General features: G+C 43.1%; 2 pseudogenes across 1 annotated transcript in view; both read right to left on the bottom strand.

Moving 5' to 3' along the window:
* Positions 1 to 26,153, bottom strand: part of LOC147092727 (NACHT, LRR and PYD domains-containing protein 3-like) — a 1,209,123-nt pseudogene that overhangs the window by 530,423 nt on the left and 652,547 nt on the right. The gene's annotated exons all lie outside the window — the stretch shown is intronic.
* On the bottom strand, positions 18,787 to 19,675 carry LOC147092738 (beta-1,3-galactosyltransferase 5-like; annotated as a pseudogene).

The raw sequence follows: 26,153 nt of genomic DNA, 5'->3' as shown, positions 1-26,153 counted from the left end.
ACAGAAAACCACGATTGTAACACATAGATTCTATAGTAAAGAAAACTTTAACTATTAATTAAACTGGAGCGTCTCATTCCAGTACCTGCGGTGTGAGCAAGTTAACGCTGACGCCGACATGTTCTACTCCTGCTGAAGCCCAGTCATGACTGTTCTCTTTAGATCTTGAGCGGGAAGTGCTCTGTTTTAGCGGGAATCGATTATGTTCACCCGGGGAATGCAGCAGACATCAAACACACGGCACAAAGTGGAGTTAATGTTCTCTGAATACTTTTTATTTTCACAACAGCAAACCATAATAATTGAACTCTAGTTTGGACGGAAAGCTTTGCTTTATTTTTTCATTAATTTGCAAATAAACATCCAAGGAGTTTTCATCACCTGCTTCAGCTCTTGAATTTAGTTTGGTCGCTGCATAAATACATGTGTTTGAGCAGGAACTCAAATACATCAGCATATATCCGGTTTCAACGGCAATATAGGCAGGGGCTGCATAATCGCCTCTGTAATGCACGGTGCTTATCAGTCTGGTAGTTGAAAAAGATAAGGCAGCTGTCAGCCACAACAATAAAAAACTGCCCGATACAGAGAACAGTAAAATGATCGATTTCCTTCGGCTCTCCATCTCTGGATCGCTCTGATTCTCACTGCTGTGACCCCGGAGTCTCCTGCGGGCTCTACTGGCCATTAAAATATATCTGGCTGTCAAACAATTAAACAGTAATATCAACGCAAAACTAAGCCAAGTAAAACAAATTGCACGTAACCAGAAAAGCACCACTCCTACAGGTGATGAAGAAAACCCCGCTCTGGAGCGGCAACCCCAGTGAACATTGTTAATTATTCGCTCAGGTTCAAATGCAAACCAATACAGAAGGCTCTGTAAACAGATCAGCACAGAAACCGTTGTTATAACCGCGGCCGCAGTTCTCACTGTGCAATACTTTGCTTTAAACCTGTTACAACATATAGCTACAAATCGGTCAAATGTGAACGAGACTGTAAACCAAACCGGCCAATACAGGGCGACAGATTGCAGGTATATAATGACCTCACAGACGGCAGTTAACGACAAGATGGAATGTGTAAAGTAATAACGTAAAATTCGGTTCAATAATATATTGATGATAATGACCAGTAGATCTGCTGTTGCCATGGCCACCATGTAGACAGAGATACATTTGGAAAGGCCGCAGTTTCCTCTGGAGAGAATCACGATTGTCAGTAGGTTCGCTGTAAGAAGCAGGGAAAAGAGGTCAGTAACGGGATCATTCAGATAAATCTCACAGATTATTGTGGGGAAATTTTCGGATGTGTCCCTATTTAGCGTTATGCACACCGATTATTATCGTAAATATAGGCAAGGGTGAAGACACTTTATTTAAAGTAATGACATCGCTGAACATTCAATATAGAGGAACTGAAAATCCGCCGTATATCCAGCGAATTAAATATAATTCCACGGCAATTAATAGAAAGATATAATTCAAATAAAATATTCAACTACGATAAAAAAAACATTCAAATTATACTCAAACGCTGCCGAGAGGAGGGGAGCACCTTCCTGAACGGAAATTATTTCGTAAAATACCTTTCCAAATCCTCTGCTGGGTGGAGGTTTCTGTAGTCCGAGTTCAACCTAATGTAGACAGGGAACAACGGCACAAATTACTTGTTTACTATGGGCACTGAGCATTACATTCTTTAGTGAGCTACGTGTTGTTGGAGAGGACGGGGAATCAGCAGCGTCCTCCCTCAGTATAGGGACGAACATTGAGCGCCCGGTGCCCGCGATCCAGCGACCGGAACAACGCCTCAGCGGTCGCGCGGGTGACCAGGGTTGCCGCTGATTTTCACCGACTGATCCCGGTGAATAAATGACTCTGCAATGTGGACATTCTCGGAATCTGTTACATTAACACTGAGATAGTCAACAGGTATTAGGCAACAGGATACATTGACTTACCGGGAATGCCAAATGCTGCGAGGATATGGTAGTAAATGTCCCGGATCTGTACAATTATTGGCCGTCCCATTGTTTTGAAGATTTGTGTGAATTCTGCGCTGCCTTGAGGTTCCGGCTGGAGTGTTTCTGAGATCCGTAAATGCTCCCCCTTTATAGAACAATCGGTGCCCCGGTGAGATAATCAGGTTGCACAATAATTGGCGTTAGTTACAGTCACTTAACAAACAAGGAGCGATTTTCCACATCAGAGCTCGGGCCGCCACTGAGGAAATTCAACTGCTCAGTCCATGAAACTGTCAATTAAAATCAATGAACGGAAAGCAATCGCAGAGGAAATAGACTCTGGGCGTATCCAGTAAACCTTGAAGGATAAAGCAAACATTCCCCCGGACACTGCGTTGATTTCTTGGAGCTTCATCTTTTCTTGGTGAAATCGTCACTCATCCTTTGCAAAATTAAAATTTGTTTTGTACTGAGATGATGAAGGATGTTGAATTGGCTCTAACATTACTGGTGGTGACTCTACTCTATCATTACTGGTGGTGACTCTATTCTAACATTCCTGGTGGTGACTCTACTCTAACATTACGGGTGATGTATGTTCTCGAATATTACTTGTGGTGACTCTACTCTAACATTACTGGTGGTGACTATACTCTAACATTACTGGTGCTGACTCTACTCTAACATTACTGGTGCTGACTCTACTCTAACATTACTGGTGGTGACTCTACTCTAACATTCCTGGTGGTGACTCTACTCTAACATTACGGGTGATGTATATTCTCGAATATTACTTGTGGTGACTCTACTCTAACATTACTGGTGCTGACTCTACTCTAACATTACTGGTGCTGACTCTACTCTAACATTACTGGTGGTGACGCTACTCTAACATTCCTGGTGGTGACTCTACTCTAACATTACTGGTGGTGACTCTACCCTAATATTACTGGCGGTGACTCTACTCTAACATTACTGGTGGTGACTCTACTCTAACATTACTGGTGCTGACTCTACTCTAACATTACTGGTGGTGACTCTACTCTAACATTACTGGTGGTGACTCTACTCTAACATTACTGGTGGTGACTCTACCCTAATATTACTGGCGGTGACTCTACTCTAACATTACTGGTGGTGACTCTACTCTAACATTACTGGTGGTGACTCTACAGTAACATTACTGGCGGTGACTCTACTCTAACATTACTGGTGGTGACTCTACTGCAACATTAATGGTGGTGACACTACTCTAACATTACTGGTGGTGACTCTATTCTAACATTATTGGCGGTGACTCTACTCTAACATTACTGGTGGTGACTCTACTCTAACATTACTGGTGGTGACTCTATTCTAACATTACTGGTGGTGACTCTATTCTAACATTACTGGTGGTTACTCTACTGCAACATTACTGGTGGTGACCCTACTCTAACATTACTGGTGGTGACTCTATTCTAACATTACTGGTGGTGACTCTATTCTAACATTACTGGTGGTGACTTGCTCTAACATTACTGGCGGTGACCCTACTGCAACATTACTGGTGGTGACTCTACACTAACATCACTGGTGGTGAATCTACTCTAACATTACTGGTGGTGACTCTACTCTAACATTACTGGTGGTGACTCTACTCTAACATTACTGGTGGTGAATCTACTCTAACATTACTGGTGGTAAATCTACTCTAACATTACTGGTGGTGACTCTACTCTAACATTACTGGTGGTGACACTACTCTAACATTCCTGATGGTGATTCTACTCTAACATTACTGGTGGTGACTCTACTCTAACATTACTGATGGTGACTCTACTCTAACTTACTGGTGCAGACTCTACGCTAACATTACTGGTGGTGACTCTACTCTAACATTACTGGTGTTGAACCTACTCCCACATTACTGGTGGTGACTCTACTCTAACATTACTGGTGGTGACTCTACTCTAACATTACTGGTGGTGACTCTACTCTAACATTACTGGTGGTGACTCTACCCCAACATTACTGGTGGTGACTCTACTCTAACATTACTGGTGGTGACCCTACTCTAACATTACTGGTGGTGACTCCATTCTAACATTACTTGTGGTGACTCTACTCTAACATTACTGTTGGTGACTCTACTCTAAAATTACTGGTGGTGACTCTACTCCAGCATTACTGGTGGTGACTCTATTCTTACATTACTGGTGGTGACTCTATTCTAACATTACTGGTGGTGACTCTACTGCAACATTACTGGTGTTGAATCTACTCTAACTTACTGGTGCAGACTCTACGCTAACATTACTGGTGGTGACTCTACTCTAACATTACTGGTGGTGACTCTACTCTAACATTACTGGTGGTGACTCTATTCTAACATTACTGGTGGTGACTCTACTCTAGCATTACTGGTGGTGACTCTACTCTAACATTACTGGTGGTGACTCTATTCTAACATTACTGGTGGTGACTTGCTCTAACATTACTGGCGGTGACTCTACTCTAACATTACTGGTGATGACTCTACTCTAACATTACTGGTGGTGACTCTACTGCGACATTACTGGTGGTGACTCTACTCTAACATTACTGGTGGTGACTCTACTCTAACATTCCTGGTGGTGATTCTGCTCTAATATTACTGGTGGTGACTCTGCTCTAACTTACTGGTGGAGACTCTACGCTAACATTACTGGTGGTGAACCTACTCTAACATTACTGGTGGTGACTCTACTCTAACATTACTGGTGGTGACTCTACTCTAACATTACTGGTGGTGACCCTGCTCTAACATTACTGGTGGTGACTCTACTCTAACATTACTGGTGGTGACTCTACTCTAACATTACTGGTGGTGACGATACTCTAACATTACTGGTGGTGACTCCATTCTAACATTACTGCTGGTGACTCTACTCTAACATTACTGTTGGTGACTCTACTCTAACATTACTGGTCGTGACTCTACTCTAACTTTACTGGTGGTGACTCTACTCTAACTTACTGGTGGTGACTCTACGCTAACATTACTGGTGGTGACTCTACTCTAACATTACTGGTGTTGAACCTACTCTAACTTTACTGGTGGTGACTCTACTCTAACATTACTGGTGGTGACTCTACTCTAACATTACTGGTGGTGACCCTACTCTAACATTACTGGTGGTGACTCTACTCTAACATTACTGGTGGTGACCCTACTCTAACATTACTGATGGTGACTCTACCCCAACATTACTGGTGGTGACTCTACTCTAACATTACTGGTGGTGACCCTAATCTAACATTACTGGTGGTGACTCCATTCTAACATTACTGGTGGTGACTCTACTCTAACATTACTGTTGGTGACTCTACTCTAAAATTACTGGTGGTGACTCTACTCCAGCATTACTGGTGGTGACTCTATTCTTACATTACTGGTGGTGACTCTATTCTAACATTACTGGTGGTGACTCTACTCTAACATTACTGGTGGTGACTCTACTGCAACATTACTGGTGTTGAATCTACTCTAACTTACTGGTGCAGACTCTACGCTAACATTACTGGTGGTGACTCTACTCTAACATTACTGGTGGTGACTCTACTCTAACATTACTGGTGGTGACTCTATTCTAACATTACTGGTGGTGACTCTACTCTAGCATTACTGGTGGTGACTCTACTCTAACATTACTGGTGGTGACTCTATTCTAACATTACTGGTGGTGACTTGCTCTAACATTACTGGCGGTGACTCTACTCTAACATTACTGGTGGTGACTCTACTCTAACATTACTGGTGGTGACTCTACTGCATCATTACTGGTGGTGACTCTACTCTAACATTACTGGTGGTGACTCTACTCTAACATTCCTGGTGGTGATTCTGCTCTAATATTACTGGTGGTGACTCTGCTCTAACTTACTGGTGGAGACTCTACGCTAACATTACTGGTGGTGACTCTACGCTAACATTACTGGTGTTGAAGCTACTCTAACATTACTGGTGGTGACTCTACTCTAACATTACTGGTGGTGACTCTACTCTAACATTACTGGTGGTGACCCTACTCTAACATTACTGGTGGTGACTCTACTCTAACATTGCTGGTGGTGACTCTACTCTAACATTACTGGTGGTGACGATACTCTAACATTACTGGTGGTGACTCCATTCTAACATTACTGGTGGTGACTCTACTCTAACATTACTGTTGGTGACTCTACTCTAACATTACTGGTGGTGACTCTACTCTAACTTTACTGGTGGTGACTCTACTCTAACTTAATGGTGGTGACTCTACGCTAACATTACTGGTGGTGACTCTACTCTAACATTACTGGTGTTGAACCTACTCTAACTTTACTGGTGGTGACTCTACTCTAACATTACTGGTGGTGACTCTACTCTAACATTACTGGTGGTGACCCTACTCTAACATTACTGGTGGTGACTCCATTCTAAAATTACTGGTGGTGACTCTACTCTAACATTACTTTTGGTGACTCTACTCTAACATTACTGGTGGTGACTCTACTCTAACATTACTGGTGGTTACCTTACACTAACATTACTGGTGGTGACTCTACTCTAACATTACTGGTGGTGACTCTACTCTAACATTACTGGTGGTGAATCTACTCTTTCATTCCTGGTGGTGACTCTACTCTAAGATTACTGGTGGTGAATCTACTCTAACATTGCTGGTGCTGACTCTACGATCATATTACTGGTGCTTACTTTGCTCTAATATGAATGTATGTGGCACTAATCTAACATTATTTGTGGTGATCCGATTCTAATATTGCTGGCAGTGTCTCTTCCCAAATGTTACTGCTGGTAACCATACTCCAAACTAATGGGTGGTGACTCCTCTCTAGCATTACTGCTGTTGCCATTTTTGTTATTTGTTCACTGCATGTTGGTGTCGCTTTCAATGCCAGCCTTTATTGTCCATCCCTAATTGCCCTTGAGAATTTTGTGGTGAGCCACCTTCTTAAACCGCTGCAGTCCATTTGTTGAAGGTCCTCCCACAGTGCTGTTAGGGAGGGATTTCCTGGATTTTGACTGAATGACAATGAAGGAACGGTGATATATTTCCAAGTCTGTATAGTGTGTAACTTGGCAGAGAACATGCAGGTGGTGGTGTTCCCAATGCGCCTGTTGCCCTTGTTCTTCCAGGTGGCAGAGGTTGCGTGTTTCGGAGGTGCTGTCAAAGAAACGTGGTGAGTTGCTGCTGTACATCTTGGAAGTGGTACATACTGCAGTCACAGTGCACCGGTGGTGGACAGAGTGAATGGTTAAAGTAGTGGATCGGTGCCAATCAAGTGGGCTGCTTTGTCCTGGATGGTGTTGAGCTTCTTGTGTGTTGTTTGAGCTGCAGTCATCCAGGCAAGTGGCGAATAATCCATTACACTCCTGACTTGTGCCTTGTAGATGGGAGAAAGGATTTCGGGAATCAGGAGGTGGGTTACTCGCCGCAGGATACCCGATCTCTGACCTGCTCTTGCAGACACATTATTTATGTGGCTCGTCCTGTTAAGTTTCTGGTCATTGCTGTCACGTACGATGTTTGTGGTGGGAGTTTCGACGATGGCCATGCCGTTGAATGTCAAGGGGAGGTGTTTACATTCTCTCTCTTTGGTGATTGTCAAGTCCTGGCATATGTCTGTCAGCAAATTTTCACGCCATTTCTCATCCCAAGCCTGCAAATTGTCCTGGTCTCGCAGCATGTGGGCTTCATTATCCCAGGAACTACGAATAGAACGACAGATTTTGCAAGCAGCAGCGAACATCCTGACTCTTCTGTTCTTATGATGGCCAGACCTTCAGTGATGAAGCTGCTGACGATGGTTGGGTCTCGGACACTGCCCTGACGAAATCCTTCAGCGATGTTCTGGGGCTGATATGACTGACCTGCAACAATCTTCCATTTAGCTAGGTATAACTCCAGCCAGAGAATTGTTTTCCCTCTGAAACCCATTTACATCAATTTTACCAGGGCTGCTGGATTTCAGACTCGTTCAAATGCTTTTTGATATCCGTGGCAATCATTGTTACCTCACCTCTGGAATTCTGATCCTTTGTCCATGTTTGGACAAAGCTGTAATGAGATCTGGTGCCATGTGATCCTGGCGGAACCCAAACTGAGCATGGGTTAGCAGGTTATTGATCATTAATGGACGCTTGATTGCAATGATGACGACACCTTCCATCACTTTGCTGATATTTGGGAGTAAGTTGATGAGGCGGTAAATGGCTGAATTTGATTTGTCCTGCTTTTTGTCGACAGGACGTTCCACGTTGATCTTTCACTATGTCGGTAGATGCCAGTGTTGTAGTTGTACTGGTACAGCTTGGCTAGAAGTGCAGCTAGATCTGGAGCACAAATCTGCAGCACCACAGCCCGGAGGCTGTCGGGCCACAGCCTTTGCCATATCCAGTGCACTCAGTCACTTTCTGATGTCACGTGGAGTGAATCAAATTGGCTGAAACTTACATTGTGATGGTGGCGACCTCAGGAGCAGGCCGAGATGATTCATCCACTCGGAAATACTGGCTGAAGATGGTTGTGAATGCTTCAACATTGTCTTTTGCACGCCCATGCTTGGCTCCGTCGTCATTGAGGATATTAATGGAGCGTCCTCCTCCTATTATTTGTTTAATTATTCACCACCATTAACGATTGGATGTGACAGGACTGCAGAACCTTATCTGATGCGTTAGGTGTGGGATCGCTGATCTCTGTCTATAGCATGGTGCCTCCATTGTTTAGCATGCATGTTGTCCCATGTTTCTGCTTCCCCAGGTTGGAAGTTCATTTTTAAGATACACCTGGTGCTGCTCCTGGCATGCTCTTCTACAGTCTTCATTGAACCAGAGTTGGATCCCCTGGCTTGATGGTAAGAGAAGATTGAGGGATATGCCGCGCCATGTGTTTACAGATTCAGGTGGAATACAATTCTGCTGCTGCAGATGGCCACGTGACTCACAGAGCCCAGCTTTGAGCTGTTAGATCTGTTCTGAATCTATCCCATTTAGCATGGGATTCCATCTCCATAAGAACTGTGCGCTGGCCACTGCTACCAATGCTGTCATGGTCAGATGCATATGCAACAGGTAGATGGTGAGGACGAGGTTACGTAAGTTTTTCCCTCGTGTCGGATTTCTCACCACCTGCCAAATGCCCTGTCAGGCAGCCAACGTCCAAGGCTCCTCCATCACTATCTCTGTGTGTGTGCTGTCCCACCAGCGCGACAGACCTCCAAGAGGTGCCAGCACAGCGGTATACAGTCATGAAGGTGTGGTACTGGGAGTATTCTACAATGACTTCGGACCTCATGATGTCTCATGCCATCAGGTCAAACATGTGCAAGGAAACTTCATGCTGATTACCACCTACTGGCCTGTGTCAGTGATGAATCAGTATTCTTTCATGTTGAACACAATTTGGAAGAAGCCCTGAGAGTAGCAAGGGCACAGAATGTTCTCTAGGAGGCGGACTTTAATGTCCAAAACCAAAACTGACTCAGTTGCACCACTACTGACCGAGTTGGCCGACTCCAGAAGGACTGAGCTGTGAGACTGGGTTTCGGGCAGGTGGTGAGAGAAACAACACGAGGGAATACCTACTTGAAATCATTCTCAACAATCTACTTGTCGCATTTACATCTGCCCATGTCAGTATGTTTAGGAGTGACCACTGCACAGTCCTTGTGGAGATGAAGTCCCGTCTATATACTGAGGACAACCTCCAATGTGTTGTGTCGCACTACCACCTTGCTAAATGGGATAGATTCAGAACAGATTTAGCAGTTCAAAACGTAGCGTCTAAGAGGTGCTGTGGGCCATCAGCAGCAACAAAATTGTATACCACCAGAATCTGTAAAGTCACGGTGCAAGATTCTCATCTATTAATTGGATTTTAGAATACTTGAGTTAATATCTTATAATAATAAATATCTTATAATCGTAAATCATAGAATGGTTACTGCACAGATGGAGGCCATTCAGCCCGTCGAGCCCATGCTGGTTCTCTGCAAGCGCACTTCAGTTAGTCCCACTCGCTCGCCCTTTCTCCATAGCCCTGCAATTTTTTTCCTTCAGGTACTTATCCAATTCCAATTTGAAAGCCCCGATTGTGTCTGCCTTCAACAGCCTTTCAGGCAGTTCATTCCATAACCTAACCACTCGCTGTGTAAAAAAGTTATTTCTCATGTTGCTTTTGGTTCTTTTGCCAATCACCTTAAATGTATGTCCTCTGTTTCTCGACCATTCCGCCAATGGAAACAGTTTCTCTCTATCTACTCTGTTTAGGCCCCTCATGATTTTGAATATATCTATCAAATCTCCTTTCAACCTTCTCTGCTCTAAGGAGAACACCAGTGTTTCTAGTCTATCCACGTAACTGAAGTCCCTCGTCCCTGGTATCATTTTCAGAATTATTTGCTGCAACGTCTCTGAGGCCTTCACATCATTCCTAAAGTGTGATGTCCAGAATTGGACAAATACTCCAGTTCATGCCGAACCAGTGTTTTATAAAGGTTCATTATAACTTCCTTGCTTTTGTACTCTATGCCTCTGTATATGAAGCCTAGGATCCTGCATGTTTTTTTAACCGCTTTCTGAACCTGCCCTGCCACCTGCAACAATGTGTGCACATACACCCTCAGGTATCACTATTCTTGCACCCACTTTAGAAATGTACCCTTTAGTTTATATTGCCTCTCCTCCTTCTTCCTACAAAAATGTATCAATTCACACTTTCCTGCGTTAAATTTCATCTGCCGCGTGTCCACCCATTTCACCAGCCTGTCTATGACTTCTTCCAGTCTATCACTATCCTCCTCATTGTTCACTATACTTGCAAGTTTTGTGTCATCATCAAATGTTGAAATGGTGCCCTGTACACCAAAGTCGAAGTCATTAATATATATCAAGTAAAGCAGTGGTCCTTGTACTGAACTCTGGGGAACACCACTGCATAACTTGATGAAATCTGTTATCATCAATTTTATGCAATGGTAACCTGAATTATATAGGATATGGAATCATTTTGCTTATAATTAAAGTTATGTGAATTAGCTGTAACTAGACAGCCTGGGTGAGAAAGACGTTTGCTATAGCCGTCAAGAGAGGCTCTGGGTGAAAGGTGCATATTAGCCACAGTAAGGATGAGACATAGAGTGCAGCTAGCCTGGGAAGCAAGGTCAGGCATAGCTGCTACTGTGTTGGAATATTATGATATCTACAGTGAAATTAAACTTAAGCCTTTCACAGAAACAGCAGGGACACCATATATCTTTCCCCTGGAGACATGTTGCTTTGTGTTGACATAACTACCCCAAATATGAGTCTTATTGGTCAAAAACAGATGATATAATTTTCTCATAAGTCTAGAACCTGCGTAAGCCAAGTTGTTACGGACGTTGCATCTGTGTGATTGGATTTGGGGGCTTTTGGGTGTCAGCCAGTGATTGGTTCAGTAATACTCCAAAATGTTTTGAATAAGAGTAAAGTTATAACAAGCGAATCTTAACAGACACAAATTGTAGAAGATTTCAGGAAGATTCAAGGAAACACCCAGGAGACAAAGAGAGAAGAGAAACCAGAGACACAGGGTGCAGCTTAATCACAGTTGCGCTTCTACCCATAGGATAACGGAGTAATATCAGTCTCAAGTATCCTCTGTAAACTGCTGTTCGAAGACTGTAATGTATTAAGCCTTGCTTGTGATGCATAAATAGAAATTACTGTCCCCAGTACGGTTCAAAATCGAATTGTTTGGAACCAGGTTCCCTCTGCAATCTTATAATGGCCTGGCATTCCCATCACTCTGCCATTACGATCAAGCCAAGGGAACATCCCTGGTACAATGAAGAGTGTAGAAAAGCAACCCAGGAGCAGCACCGGACGTACCTGAAAATTTGGTGCCAATCTCGACTGTATGCATGCTAAATAGCGGTGCAGCATGATAAAGACTGAGCTAAGCGACCCCACAACCAATGGATCAGATCAAAGCTCTGCAGTCCTGCAACATGCAGTCATGAATGGTTTGGACAATTAAACAACTAACTGGAGGAGAAGGCTCCATGAACATCCCCATCCTCAATGATGGCAGAGGCCAGCAAGGACTGAGATAATTGCAGTAAGACTTATTTACCCTTACACTCCAATCCTTTTTAAATCAATGCTAATATACTATTTTCTTACCTAATGGCTTGCTGCACCTGCAGGCTAACTTGCAGTGTAGAAGGACATCCAGTTCCCTATGAATTCCAGCATGACCCGAACTGCCACCAGTTAAAAATATACTGCTTTTCTATTTTTCTTACCAAAGTGGATAACTTCACACTTCTCAATATTATATTACATCTGCCATGTTCTTTCCCACTCATTTAACCACTCTATATCGCTTTGCATCATCTTTGCATTTGCCTCACACCTTACTTTCACACCCAACTTTGTATCATCAGCAATCTCGGATACATTTGACACATATGAGCCTCCAATTTATTCAATTTATTTCTTACACCCCATACGTTAGTATATAAAACACTTATTTGACCTGATGCTTTCACTTTTACACCGTTTAACTTAACACCTATCCTATATGTCTCGCCTGCTTTAACTACTTCAGTTATTTTAGTATTCCCTTCACTGGAGTATCACGTGGTGAACTGAAATCTGCACTTATCCTTTTTTATCGTACAATCATAATTTTTACACTTGTTTATGACTGAGCCCTCGCCCACCCCATTTAATTGTTTAATGTCCATTTTTGCCATGCTATTTATCCTTTCCAGTAGGACCTTGGTTTCAGCCAGGTTCAGGTGCAGCCTGTTCCAACGGTACAGCTATCTTTTGGCCAGGTACTGGTAGCAGTGTGCAGTTTAATGAGACAGGATTAATAAAAAATGTCCTAGTAAAGGATCCCCTTGGAATGAGTGACCATAACATTGTTGAATTCCAAATTCAGTTGGAGTGTGAGAGAGTTGGATCTCAAACCAGCGTACAAAGCTTAAATAAAGGAGACTATGAAGATATGAAAGCAGAGTTGACGAAAGTGGACTGGGAAAATAGATTAAGGTGTAAGACGGTACATGAACAGTGGTGTACATTCAAGGAGATATTTCACAACTTCCAAGAAAAATATATTCTACTGAGGAAAAAGCAGCATAAAAGAAAAGACAGCCATCCGTGGCTAAGTAAAGTAATAAAGGATAGTATCGGACTGAAAACAAGGGCATATAAAGTAGCAAAATCTAGTGGGAGGATAGAAGATTGGGAAGCATTTAAAAGCCAGCAAAGAATAACTAAAAGATTAATTAAGAAAGGGAAGATAGATTATGAAAGTAAACTAGCAAAAAATATAAAAACAGATAGCAAGAGTTTCTACAGTTATATAAAAAGAAAAAGAACATAAGAACATAAGAAGTAGGAGCAGGAGTAGGCCACATGGCCCCTCGGGCCTGCTCCGCCACTCAATAGGATCATGGCTGCTCCGAATCTACACTCACGTCCACTTCCCTGCCCTCTCCCCATAACCCCTAATTCCCTTATCTGCTAGGAAACTGTCTATCTCCATTTAAAATTTATTTAATGTTGCAGCTTCCACAGCTCTCTGGGGTAGCAAATAACATAGATTTACTACCCTCTGAGTGAAGAAGTTTCTCCTCATTTCAGTTTTGAAAGGGCAGCCTCTTATTCTTAGATTATGCCCCCTAGTTCTAGTCTCACCCATCCGTGGAAACATCATCCCCGCATCCACCCGATCAAGCCCGCTCACAATCTTATATGTTTCGATAAGATCGCCTTTCATTCTTCTGAACTCCAATGAGTAGAGTCCCAACCTATTCAACCTTTCCTTATACGTCAACCCCCTCATCTCCGGAATCAACCAAGTGAACCTTCTCTGAACTGCCTCGAGAGCAAGTATATCTTTTCTTAAATATGGAAACCAAAACTGCACGCAGTATTCCAGGTGTGGTCTCACCAATACCCTGTATAACTGCAGCAAGACTTCCCTGTTTTTAAACTCCTTGCAATAAAAGCCAAGATTCCATTGGCCTTCCTGATCACCTGCTGCACCTGCATACTAACTTTTTGTGTTTCATGCACCAGGACCCCCAGATCCCTTTGTACTGTAGCACTTTGCAATTTCTCTCCATTTAGATAATAACTTGCTCTTTGATTTTTTCTGCCAAAGTGCATAACCTCACACTTTCCAACATTATATTGCATCTGCCAAATCTCTGCCCACTCACTTAGCCTGTCTATGTCCTTTTGCATGTTTTTTATGTCATCCTCACTCGTTGCTTTCCCTCCCATCTTTGTATCCTCGGCAAACTTGGATGTGTTGCACTCGGTCCCTTCCTCCAAATCGTTAATATAGATTGTAAAGAGTTGGGGTCCCAGCACTGACCCCTGCGGAACACCACTAGTTACTGATTGCCAGCCCGAGAATGGACCATTTATCCCAACTCTTTGTTTTCTGTTAGATAGCCAATCTTCCACCCATGCCAGTATATTACCCACAATCCCGTGATTTCTTATCTTGATCAGTAATCTTTTGTGTGGAACCTTGTCAAATGCCTTTTGGAAGTCCAAATACACTACATCCACTGGTTCACCTTTATCCACCCTGTATGTTAGATCCTCAAAGAATTCGAGCAAATTTGTCAAACGTGACTTCCCCTTCATAAAACCATGCTGACTCTGTCCTATTAAATTATGTTGATCCAAATGCTCTGTTACTGTTTCCTTAATAATCGACTCCAACATTTTGCCAACCACAGATGTTAGGCTAACTCGTCTATAGTTTCCAGCTTTTTGTCTACTTCCCTTCTTAAATAAGGGTGTTACATTAGCAGTTTTCCAATCTGCCGGGAGCTTTCCTGAGTCCAGGGAGTTCTGGAAAATAATCAACAATGCATCCACAATCCCTACCGCCACTTCTCTCAAGACCCTAGGATGTAGGCCATCAGGTCCGGGGGATTTAGCCACATTGGGTGGCTAAAGTGAATGTTGGTCCCTTAGAGGACGAGACCGGGAAATTAGTAGTGGGGAACATGGAGATGGCAAAAACGCTGAACAAATATTTTGTATCAGTCTTTACAGTAGAGGACACTAAAAATATCCCAACACTGGACAAACAGGGGGCTATAGGGAGGGAGGAGCTAAACATGATTAAAATCATTAAGGAAATGGTACACGGTGAGATAATGGGACTGAAGGCGGATAAATCCCTTGGAACTGATGGCTTACATCCTAGGGTCTTGAGAGAAGTAGCGGTAGGGATTGCGGATGCATTGGTGGTAATTTTCCAAAACTCCCTGGATTCAGGAATGATCCCAGCAGATTGGAAAACTGCTAATGTAACGCCCTTATTTAAAAAGCGAGGCAGACAAAAGGCTGGAAACTATAGACCAGTTAGCCTAACATTTGTGGTTGGTAAAATGTTGGAGTCCGTTATTAAGGAAGCAGTAACTGGACATTTGGATAAGCATAATTTAATCGGACAGAGTCAGCATGGTTTTATGAAGGGGAAGTCATGTTTGACAAATTTGCTCGAATTCTTTGAGGACGTAACAAACAGGGTGGATAAAGGGGAACCAGTGGATGTGGTGTATTTGGATTTCCAAAAGGCATTTGACAAGGTGCCACACAAAAGATTAATGCACAAGATAAAAATCACGGGATTGGGGGTAATATACTTGCATGGGTGGAAGATTGGCTATCTAACAGAAAACAGAGAGTTGTGATAAATGGTTCATTCTCGGGTTGGCAATCAGTAACTAGTGGTGTTCCGCAGGGTTCAGTGCCGGGACCCCAACTCTTTACAATCTATATTAACGATTTGGAGGAGGGGACCAAGTGCAACATATCCAAGTTTGCCGATGATACAAAGATGGGAGGGAAAGCTGTGAGTGAGGAGTACATAAAAAACCTGCAGAAGGACATAGATAGGCTAGGTGAGTGGGCAGAAATTTGGCAGATGGAATATAATGTTGGAAAGTGTGAGGTTATGCACTTTGGCAGAAAAAAGCAAAGAGCAAGTTATTATCTAAATGGAGAGAAACTGCAAAGTGCTACAGTACAAAGGGATCTGGGGGACCTGGTGCATGAAACACAGAAGGTTAGTATGCAGGTACAGCAGGTGATCAGGAAGGCCAATGGAATCTTGGCTGTTATTGCAAGGGGGATGGAGTATAAAAGCAGGGAAGTCTTGCTTCAGTTACACAGGGTACTGCTGAGGCCACACCTGGAAAACTGCGTACAGTTTTGGTTTCCATATTTAAGAAAAGATATACTTGCTGTCGAGGCAGTTCAGAGAAGGTTCACTCGTTTGATTCTGGAGATGAGGGGGTTGACTTATGAGGAAAGGTTGAGTAGGTTGGGCCTCTACTCATTGGAATTCAGAAGAATGAGAGGCGATCTTATCGAAACATATAAGATTGTGAGGGGGCTTGATTGGGTGGATGTGGGGAGGATGTTTCCACTGATGGGTGAGACTAGAACTAGGGGGCATAACCTTAGAATAAGGGGCTGCCCTTTCAAAACTGAGATGAGGAGAAACTTCTTCACTCAGAGGGTAGTAAATCTATGGAATTTGCTACCTCAGAGAGTTGTGGAAGCTGCGACATTAAATAAATTTAAAACGGAGATAGACAGTTTCCTATCTAATAAGGGAATTAGGGGTTACGCAGAGTAGGCAGGGAAGTGGACATGCGTCTAGGTTCGGATCAGCCATGATCCTATTGAATGGCGGAGCAGGCCCAAAGGGCCGTATGGCCTACTCCTGCTCCTACTTCTTATGTTCTTATGTTCTTATGAAATGGAACCACTCCCTCCCACACCACACCACTCATCCAGCCAAGTGTTCACCATTGACATTTGTTTGCCTCTATGACAAGTAGCACGTGGCCCGGGTACTCTTCCTGAGATTAGCACCCTTGAAGACCTGGTTTTTAATTTAGCTCCTCACACCACATACACCCTCAGCAAGAACGCGTCCCTTTTTTACCCTTTGTCACTGGTCCCGAGATGAACCACGATGAACCTCGCTTTCCAAATTCAATTGCAGCTGCATCGAGCTGTCTCTTATCATTGCATCAGCTTATGGTTAAATGGGGGCAATGAACCCGGGAATTTCCGATAATCGTCCCTCTGTGTGTGAGGCCCCACTCGGGAGGTAACTTCCATAACCTCCACAAAACTGTCATGCAAGTTACACCTGAAATAGCTGTAGCCCCAGTTTAAGGGGAAATGAAGCGAGAGCCTGTTCTGTCCTATAAATCAGGAGTGCAGGAACATTTAAAACTTGTAACGGGACAGAATACACACTCATTGTTTCGTAACGTCATGTAGGACGGATTTTACAGCAGCAGTTAGCATCGGGTCCAATTGCAAGTTGCAATTTAATATTGAATGTGCCCCGACCACACTTTCAGGTGTTACATTCCGGGTCATAACAACCGGTTGTGCAAAAAAATGTTTCCTCATGTCGCCTCCGGTTCTTCTGTCAATTACCTTGAAATTCGCAAAAGAGTTTGGAACAGGGCGGGTGAATATGATTGGAGCTATTTGCTTGTGTGGAGGATAATGAACGCCATTGACAGGTTGGGCGGAATTGATTGATTCCGTGTAGTAACATCGATGTATTTTTGTGTACATTGAGTTCTCACCGTTTAACATTTGTATTAGGACGCTGGGGAAATGATTGGATATCTCAGGATGTTATAGCACTGAGGCCAGACCTGGGATCAGGCAGAACTGGGAATATGGCCTAAATGTTTGTGAACACAGAGAACGGCTCTGTAGGAAATATGAAACGTGGCTTTATGGGATCCGGAAATTCAAACAACTCAGAATGTATATATGTCTTGGAAAGACTTATTCAACTATTCAGAGGTTAAAATATTCAGGTAAATCCAAGTTTTTGAGACATACTGAGGCTTTGAAGGTTAATCTTCATTGAAGACCCAAAAATAAATATTTAATACAATGCAATCATTAGATTTAATGATTTTGATGCGAACATGATATTTTTGTTTTTATTTAGAACGTTATTTTGAAGATTAGACACTTCAGTTGTTGAAAAAAATGACAGAAATTATTTTCAACAAGCTCTTTTATTGATCAATAAACTTGTTCCTGTGCCGGCTCTGTGAAAGAGCTTCCATTTAGTGCCACTCCTCTGCTCCCTCCCCATAGCCCTGCACATTTTCCCCTTCAATTAATTGTCCAATTCATTCTGAAATTTACTATTGAAACTGCTTACACCACCTTTTCAAAGCATTGCGTTCCAGATCATAACAACTTGTTGTGAGAGACAAATTCACCTCACCTTCCCTCCGACTCAATCGCTAATTCCCTTAAAATTAAACCACTTTACATTTCTTTGATTTATATTATTATCTATGTTCATAAATCGAGGTAAATGCAACTTCAAAAGCAGAGATGTGAATTTGGCTTTTCTGTGGTATCGTTCAAGGAGCTGGGAGGCATCAAACTGAGGCTATACAGCGTCACCATAGGAAGCAGCATGTAATTACAGCATGACCAATTCATACAGGAGGTATCCTTAATAAAAGTGAAGAGAATGGAGGAAATGAATTTAGCTGTACAAATTCTGATATAGGACAGGTAAACCTAACACCTTATCGCATCTCCCAGAAACATCTTAAAGCACATTATAAAGGTTGTTTTGGACACGCAGTGAGTATTATGCCTGCACTCCAGCAGCAGCAATGATGATATCTCAGAAGGGTGTGATGATGCTGCATAATAAAGGTATTAGGGCAAGTGATATTTGGCAGGGCAAAGGTGGCCTCCTTCACATATCTCCAGGGCAGGTCTCAGTTGCCGCATCTGCCAAGGCTTTCCAGTAGATCAGCAGCTCGGAGGGTTTCATCCTGTGAGTGGTCACGAGTTTCCAAAAGACACAAACAGACAACAGGACCGTTGATCTGTAGAATATTTTGCGCGAGTATATTTCCACCGGCTCTATCTTCAACTCAGCCAGACAGAGACTGATGAAAATGTCCTCGATTTTCAATTGGGGATGCTCTTAGAAATGTACCAAACTCCACAGGTGACATCAGTCGAGAGCACATACCCAGTGACAGAGCAGAATGGCGGGTACCATTCCAGATGGTATTCCTGTTCACTCACATACCATTTACAGGATTTGTCACTGACAGGTCTTCTGTGTCTCAGTATGTAGCCGGTGAAGATGTTCCTGTGATTGGTTCGCGACAAGAACTCTTTCAGATAATGAACATTGACAAACATGTCTGAATCGGTTTTCATCACAAAGGAGGCGGATGGATAAAATCGGCTCAACCATTCCAGGCCCATCAGCATCTTGGTAGTCAGGTTTTATAAGTGTCGCTAAACTCTTTCAGTATGTTGTCTTTGTGCAGTAAACCTTCCTCTAGCAGATGCTGCTGATGCTCCTGGCTGTATCCGAGCAGGAAGTAGGTCATTACCCTATTGCCATGTGTTGTCCGCTCTGTACCCCAAGTCTGGTGAATAGCCGAGCGATCTTCGAGCTGGCCCTGGGCACTGGTGACAAGAAGGACCAGGAATGAGGGAGTGACGTCACAGATGCTGTCGGGTCACATTAAGAAGGAGGCATCATTTAACTCTGGGTAATGCGAATCTTCAGAAATGTTGTGGCTTAAATATCTGAGTATAACAAGTATCAGCAGAAGTGACACACAAACAAATGAACGTTACTTGAGACATAAGTTGAAACATTAATGGGCCAGAAATTCGGGTCGCAGGCATCCCGCGGGTGCAAGCCCCCGACCTGCACCTACCTAGCACGCCGGCCATTGTGCTGTGGGCCTGCATGGGATTCCAAACCTGGGCCTGGTCCAACTGCCAGCGCTAAGCGTTTCCGTATCCCAGGGGCGCAGTTAGTTCAATGCATCCCCTGGGATCATGTGGGCCATGGAGAGCCAATCGTAACAGGGAATCTCTATTCATAGATTTGACAGGAAAACCTGTCAAATCAATGAAGACAGTTCGGCCGCAAAAGATAACTAAAACTTCAAATACATTTTTTTTAAGTATCTATTTTTAAAATAACCATAAATTACATAAAATAACTATTTTAAACAATAACTTACATTTTTGAAAAAAATAATTACATTTTTTTACGGGGCTAAAAATAAACTTACCTTTCTTTAAAGTATTTAAAAATAATAAGCTTGTGGAAAAAATTATTTAATTTTACTTAATTCAGCACTTACCATATTAAAAGCACGCCTTGCAACTGCTTGTTAAAAGCGTAGCTGATGGAGACTTACCCTCCTGGAGAAAACTGTAATAAAAGGAAGTTCCATGTATACGCGTTGCCTCTCTGGCACATGTGTTCGACCAGTGAACGCCTTCCTTTAAGGGAAACATAGAAACATAGAGGATAGGAGCAGGAGTAGACCATTCGGCCCCTCGAGCCTGCTCCACCATTCAATGAGATCATGGCTGATCATCCAAACTCAGTACCCTGTCCCTGCTTTCTCCCCATACCCCTTGATCCACTTAGCCATAAGAAATATATTTAACTCCGTCTTGAATATATTTAATGAAATGGCCTCAACTCTCGTCTGTGGTAGAGAATTCCACAGGTTCACCACTCTCTGGGTGAAGAAATTCCTCCTCATCCACGTCCTAAATGGCTTACCCCTTATCCTTAGACTGTGACCCCTGGTTCTGGACTCCCCCACCATCAGGAACAGCGTTCCTGCATCTAGTCTGTCTAGTCCTGTTAGAATTTTATACGTTTCAATGAGACCCCCTCTCATTCTTCTAAACCCTAGCGAATATAAGCCTAATTGACCCAATCTCTCTTCATACATCATTCCTGCCATCCCAGGTATCAGGCTAGTAAATCTTTGCTGCACGCCCTCCATGGCAAGAACATCCTTCCTCAGATAATGCGACAAAAACTGCACACAATATTCAAGGTGTGGTCTCACCAAGGCACCGTACAACTGCAGCAAGACATTCTTGCTCCTTAACTCGAATCCTCTCGCTATGAAGGCCAGCATACCATTTGCCTGCTTAACCACCTGCAGCACCTGCATGCTTACCTTCAGCGACTGGTGCACAAGGACACCCAGGCCTCGTTGGAATTCCTCTTTTCCCAATCTATTGCCGTTCAGATAATAATCTGCCTTCCTGTGTTTGCCACCAAAGTGGATAACCTCGCATATATTCACATTATACTGCATCTGCAATGCATCTGCCCAATCACCCAACCTGTCCAAATCATACTGTAGTTTCTCTGCATCCTCCTCACAGCACACAGGCCCACTCAGCTTTGTGTTGTCTGCAAACTTGGAAAAAATACATCTAGTTCACTCGTCTAGATCATTAATATATATTGTGAATAACTGGGGTCCTAGCACTAATCCCTGTGGTACCCCACTAGTCACTGCCTTCCACTCGGAAAAAGCCATTTATGCCAACTCTTTGCTTCCTGTCTGCCATCCAGTTTTCGTCCAATCAGTACCTTACCCCCAATCCCATGTGCTTTAATATTTCACGCTAATCTCGTATGCGGGACCTTATCTGAAGCCTTCTGAAAGTCCAAATACACCACATCCACTGGTTCTCCCTTATCTATTCTACCAGTTACATTGTCAAAAATTTTCAGTAGATTAGTCAAGCATGATGTATCTTTTGTAAATCCATGTTGACTTTGTCTGACCCTGTTACTGTTTTCCAAGTGCTCTGCTATTATATCATTTATAATGGACTCTAGCATTTTCCCCACGACTGATGTCAGGCTTACTGGTCTATAATTCCCTGTTTTTTCTCTACCACTGTAGGAACGGAAGTTCCTATCTGAATAATGAAGTTCGACGCAGTGAAACAAAATAACCAAGTTTAATAAACAAACAACTTAACTGGTAAAACTACAGGAGCAGATGTAAAGAGGTCTGTGCAGCCTCACAGCCTCTCTAAGACTGCCACTAAATACTGGAAGCTGACGTCATGACGTCATCACGCTCTCCGCGCCAACTGGGGGTCACGTGATCGGTGTCATGACGTCATCACGCGAAAATGCAAGAAACTACATACAGTTTAAAGGTGCAGTCCACAGCTGCACTACATGGTAGTTAAAGGAATGATTACTGATTGCCCAGTGTCTCTTGGTGGCTCCGCCACACCACCTTTTTTAAATAGTGGGGTTACATTAGCTACCCTCAAATCCATGGGAACTGTTCCAGAGTCTATAGAATTTCGGAAGATGACCAGCAATGCATCTACTATTTCTAGGGCCATTTCCTTAAGTACCTAGGATGTAGAGTATCAGGCCCTGGGGTTCTATCGGCCTTCAATCCCGTCAATTTCCCTAACACCATTTCCTTACAAATACTGATTTCTTTCAGTTCCTCCCTCTCATTAGACTCTATTTTCCCCAACATCTCTCGGAGTTTATTTGTGTCCTCCTTTGTGAAGATAGAACCAAAGTATGTATTTAATTGGTCTGCAATGTCTTTTTCCCCATTATAAATTCACCTGATTCTGACTGCAACTGAGCTACGCTTGAATTTACAAATATTTTTCTCTTCACATATCTATGGAAGGTTTTACAGTCAGTTTTATGTTCCCTGAAAGCTTACTCTCATACTCTATTTACCCCCTTAATTAATCCCATTGTCCTCTTTGCTGAATCCTAAACTGCTCCCAATCCTCAGGGTTGCTGCTTTTTCTGGCCAATTTATACGTCCTCTCCTTGGATCTTATGCTATCCCTAATTTCCCTTTTTAGCCATGGTTGAGTCACTTTTTTGTTTTATTTTTATGCCAAACAGGGATGAACAAATTCTGTAGTTCATCCATGCAATCTTTAAATGTTTGCCATTGCCTATTCACTGTCAACCATTTAAGTAACATTCCCCAATCCATCCTAGCCAACTCCTGCCTCATACCATCGTAGTTTCCTTAGACCATAGAGCACATATACCAGAAACGCTGTTTACGGAGGTCACGGACCATCAGCAAAGACCCTACCCACCCCAGCCACAGTCTGTTCGCCCCCTGCCATCTGGGAGATGCTACAGATGCATTCACACCCGAACGACCAGATTTAGGAACAGCTTCTTTCCCAGGGCTGTCATCCTACTGAACTCCACAAATAAACTCTAAAGCCTGCACATCTGTCAATGCACTTTATTATGTTTATGTTAATGTATTACAAGCCAAATGAATGTTGAATGTTTAAATGTCTTAATCTAAATGTACACTCTCAGGAACCGCAAGCCTACATTTTGTTGTACTGCACTTGTGCACTAACAATGACAATAAAGTTGATTATTATTATTATTATTAACAATTTAAATTCAGCACCCAATTCACTGAATCAACTGCTTCACTCTCCATCTTAATGAAGAATTCTATCATATTATGATCGCTCCTCCCCAAGGAGCCTCGCACAAGAAGATTGCTAATTAATCCTTTCTCATTACATAATACCCTGTCTCAGATGCTCTGATCTCCAGTTGGTTCCTTGACATATTGGCCCATGAAACCATCCCATATACACTTTGGGATTCCTCTTCCACAGTATTGTTACTAATTTGGTTATACCAATCTATATGTAGACTAAAGTCACCCATAATAACTGCTGTGCCTATAGTGATCTGGGTTGTTATGGTTGGAGTTGTCTACTGGGTGGTGCAGTAGCCAATGCTGTTGCTAAGGTCAGGGGATTGCTTCCTGTTAAAGGTCAGCTAGGTGGAATGCCAGGATGCTGTATGCAGGCCTGTCTGTATGTTTTTCCCAGTTGTTAATAAAGTACTCGTGTTAATTCTAACATCTAGCCTCTTCGCGTTCTTGTTCCACTTTATGGATTTATCATGTTTGGCGACGAGGTAACTAAAGGACCCTGGATAAAGAAGAAAGTCTGCCGGGATGTTTAAACAACAAAATTACGAGCTACGGTTAGCTACCAGTTGGAAGAGAGCATGGCTGCCACGGTAGGAACGATTTCCACTTTTGATATTCGAGCACAAACCTGGGAGGAATACTGTGAAGTTTGGGCTTATTTTTTTGAAGCAAATGAAATAAATGATGCCGGAAAAAGGAAAGCCATTCTGCTTAGTTCAGTGGGAAGCCAAACCTACAGTTTGATGAGGAATCTGCTCAGTCCTGAAAAGCCTGCAGACAAATCATTTGTTGAATTAGTGGCCTTGCTAAAAGAACATTTCAACCCTAAGCCTAGTGAGATTGTACAGCGGTTCAAGTTTAATTCAAGGAACAGAAAAGAGGAAGAGAGCGTAATGGACTATGTAGTGGTGTTGCATAAATTAGCACAAGATTGCAATTATGGGACCAACCTGAAGGAAATGCTGCGAGATAGGCTAGTTTGTGGAATTATGGACGACCGAATGAGTTGTAGATTATTATCTGAGACTGGGCTAACATATGAAAAAGCATTGGAACTTGCTCAAGCCATAGAGACAGCGAACCGAGATGTAAAAGAAATACAGGGTTCAGACAGGGCTAATGCTACGCAAGTTGCAGGTCAGGTTGTTGTGCACAAGTTGAACATGCATCAGAAACCACAACGTGAGCATGTGAAGGCATGTTATAGATGCAAGGGCGATCACCTGGCGAGTGAATGATGGCTTCTGGAGGAAAAGAACTACAAGTGTGGGAAACAAGGACAAATAAAACGAGCTGGAAGGCGAAATCACCTGTGGAGGAATCCAAAGCAAAAGGGGGAGGACAGCAAAACCAAGGGAGAGAAGTGAAAAAACATGGAGCACACCACATCAGCGGGGAAGCTGAGGAAGAAGAGAACATGTTCATAATGTATAGCATGTTAGAGAACATTCCAAAAGTGGCTCCTATCACATTGCAACTGACATTAAATGACTCTAAGGTGGACTTTGAAGTGCATACAGTGTGCGGCGTGACCATAATGAACAAGGCAGCGTGCACAAAATTGTGGAACTGTGCAAATGTTCCAGAGTTAATGCCTTGCTCCCTGCATCTTAAAATGAGTGAACGAGTAGCGGCATTAGGTACAGCGAATGTAACTGTGCAACACAGGGACACAGTGGAAAAGCTTCCTGTAGTTATAGTATTGTGTACCAGACCAAACCTGTTAGGTCGGGGCTGGATAAAAGAACTTAAATTAGACTGGGGAGCAGTATGTCAAAGAGATGCGGGCAAACAGTTGACTTTGCAAGAAGTGTTGAGTGAACATGAAAATGTGTTCAAGGAGGAACTTGGTACATTTAATGGCCCCCCAGCTAAGATTTACGTAGACAAGGAGGCACCACCAAGGTTTTTTAAACAACGACTTGTGCCTTATGCCATGAAGCCAAAGGTAGAGGCTGAGCTTGACCGTCTATTGAGAGAGAACATACTGGAGCCAGTGAAATGTTCGGAATGGGCAGCTCCCAAAGTATCTGTTTTAAAACCGGACAATTCGGTAAGACTCTGTGGAGACAATAAATTGACAGTCAATCGGGTGTCCAAACTAGAGCAGTATCATATTCCCAAAACAAAGGATCTCTTTGCAAACCTGGCCGGAGGAAAGCAATTCACAAATTTGGATATGAGTCATGCCTACTTGCAGATTACACTGGATGACGAATCAAAGAAGTATGTCACCATAAATACACACAAGGGCTTGTTTACATATAACCGCTTACCGTTTGGTGTCTCATCTAGCCCAGCTATCTTCCAGAGGACGATCGAAGATGTACTGCAAAGGATTCCACATGTTTCCATCTATCTGGATGACATTCTGGTGACGGGAAGAACCGACCATGAGCATCTGAGCACTCAGAGAGGTACTACAGAGATTGGAGAGGGCAGGGTTCCAGCTCAAGAGGAGTAAGTGCACTTTCCTGGGGAATGAGGCAGTGTTCCTGGGACACAGAGTGGACGCCATCGGGCTCCATCCACTCAAGGAGAAGGTACAAGCACTGCAGGACGCCCCTGCTCCTACAAATGTGGCTGAGTTAAAGCTTACCTGGGACTGCTGAACTATTATAACAGGTTTTTACCAAACTTGTCAACGGTATTAGCACCTCTTCACAAACTACTGCGCAAGGAGACACAGTGGCAGTGGGGAGAGGAGCAAGGGGTTTCATTTGGACAGTCCAAGAAACTGATGCTGTCCTCGGATGTGCTGGTTCACTACAATGCAGAGAAGACATCATTCTCTCTTGTG

Source organism: Somniosus microcephalus, unplaced genomic scaffold, assembly GCF_052327205.1.
Source record: "Somniosus microcephalus isolate GS21.2 unplaced genomic scaffold, FLI_Smic_1.0 unresolved_chr2, whole genome shotgun sequence".
Classification (NCBI taxonomy): domain Eukaryota; kingdom Metazoa; phylum Chordata; class Chondrichthyes; order Squaliformes; family Somniosidae; genus Somniosus; species Somniosus microcephalus.
This window is presented reverse-complemented; position numbering and strand designations above follow the sequence as displayed.